Source organism: Phytophthora parasitica (genome assembly GCF_000247585.1).
Source record: "Phytophthora parasitica INRA-310 unplaced genomic scaffold supercont2.297, whole genome shotgun sequence".
Taxonomy (NCBI): Eukaryota; Oomycota; class Peronosporomycetes; order Peronosporales; family Peronosporaceae; genus Phytophthora; species Phytophthora nicotianae.
The window spans coordinates 1-2,427 of record NW_008649283.1 but is presented as its reverse complement, the minus strand read 5'-3'; positions in this window follow the sequence as shown (position 1 = coordinate 2,427).

The following is a 2,427-nucleotide window of genomic DNA, read 5'->3' as shown; positions in this document are numbered from 1 at the left end:
CATCGAGAGGCCGCATGACCTGCATACGGTCAGGGCGTTCCTGGGATTGACTAGTTACTTTCGGCGTTATATACCGGGCTTCGCAGCGGTTGCAGCTCCATTAGAACGCCTGAAGAAAAAAAGGGGTGGAGTTCTCGTGGGACGATGACTGCGAAGTGACGTTCCAACAACGCCAACGTGCACTTGTGAAGCCTCCTCGTCTCGTGTACCCTAATTTCAGGGAACGGTTCAAACTCTACGTGGATGCGTCGCACTTGGCCGTAGGAGCATGTCTGATGCAGGAGGTCGACAGGCGTGACCGAGCGATCGCGTATGCGAGTAAGATGCTGGTGGGCTCCCAGCGGAACTGAATTTACAAGACGAGTGGAACAACGGGAATCGAATGTTGGGGAATCGTGTGGGCCACGCGTAAGTTCAGGTGCTACCTAGACCATGCCGAGTTCGACCTGTTTACGTATCATCAGGCGCTCACGTGGATCTTTGGTGAGAATACGAGGGCGTCGAACGCCAAGTTGGCACGGTGGGCTATGGAACTGTCCCAGTTACGATTCAAGGTGCACCACTGGCCGGGAGCGTCGATGGGTCATGTGGACGGCTTGTCGAGGCTGTACCATCAACCGGACGTCGGTGGAGTAGCCGCTATCCGGGTGGCCGACCTCCTCAATGAAGAGGCGGGGGATGAGGCCGACCTCGTAACGCCGAGTCCTGGAGTAACACGAATACAGGAAGGAACCCCGGATCCCGGAGGAACGATCGTTAGGAACGCCGGAGAGGGTGTCGTCCCAGCCGGGGAGCACCTCGAGACCACGGTTCCTGGCGACGTAACGCCGAGGAATGGATCGCCGGTGCCGGACGAGCCTCTCACGCAAGCGGGACAAGAAGAGGATCTTCAGAGTGGGACTCCTCTGATGCACCCGTATGCTGTGGACGTATTCGGGTTGGATTGTGACTAGTTTGTAGAAGAACTAGAACACGTGCCATGGATGAGGGCTTTGAAGGTGTTCCTGCAAGATGGAGCGTTAGCACTCGATCCACAATTAAGGGTCAGTGTGCTGAAGATGTCACCCCACTACGTGATGAGGAACGGAGTCCTGATGAGGCTTGTCCACTTGGGTGCGCGCTCTGGTCCGATGAGGACGATCTGCATTCCTGCTGTGCCGTTGCCGTTCATCGAGACGGTCCTACACTTTTGTCACGCCGACATATTCTCGTCTCACCTGGGGAAGACCAAGACTGCTGACAAGGTAAGATGACACGCCTATTGGCACGGTTGGAAGAGAGACATGGCTGAGTTCGTGCGCGAGTGTTCTATATGCGGTGGTGGCAAGGGTCATAGGCCTTGGAGAGCTGGGTTAATGCAACGGATGCCAGTTCAGGACTTGTTGGGTCCGTTCGTGTTGCTCGCGGTGAATGCTATCGGCCCCCTGGTCGTGACACTCCGAGGGAACAAGTACACCCTGGTGGTCGTGGACTATTTCACGCGGTGGGTCGAGGCGTTCGCTGTCGCGTCGCTCGACACGATTTCCTTCGTGAACACCATGATAGAGGGTGTCATCTGCCGTCATGGCGTACCGGAACGCCTACTCAGTGATCGAGGATCCAACGTCACGTCGATTCTGGCCAGGTCGTTGTACGAAACACTGGGAATCAAGAAGTTGTTTGGGGCGGCGTACCACCCGCAGACGCAAGGGCTCGTAGAACGCTTCAATGGAACGCTAATGGAGATGCTACGGATGTTCCTGACCGAGACGCAGACTGACTGGGACGTGTATCTACCGAGAGTCTTGTTCGCGTACCCGACGGCGTACCATGAAGGTTTAGGTGATTCTCCGTTCTTCAGTTTGTATGGGCGAAATCCGTGCTACCTATCGATTTGGGGTTTCCTGAATACTGTGGAAGAATGGAAGAGCAACGAGGTTGCAGTGTACAGGCGGAAATTGTACCACTCGTTGAGGGACTCGAGGAGGCTGGTGGAACGACAACTGCTCAAGGCCCAAGAGAGGCATGAAAAGCGGCTGGACAAGCAAGTAAATTTACGTATGGAGACGGAGAGGCCGCCTGGGTGTACCAGTATTTCAGAGCTCGAGTTGGGGAACGCAGGACGAAGAAATTGACGTTCTCCTGGCATGGCCCCTACCGTGTTGTCGGCCAGATCGGGGAGAACGCCAACAAGATCGCGATCCCGGCTCACCCGAACAAGATCGTAACGGTAAATGTGAACTGCTTAAGCGCTTTAAGGGTCGCTGGTGTCGACCGTACGCGGACGAAATACCGAGCGATGTCGGGAAAGACGACTTTGAGGAAGGAACGGGTCCCCTGGAGATTAATGACCTACCGACTACTAGCTTCGTGGAACGCATATCGATTGGTGGGGAAGAAACTGCCTTCTCAGGAGTGTCGTCGCCAATTGTGGACAATGTGATTAAG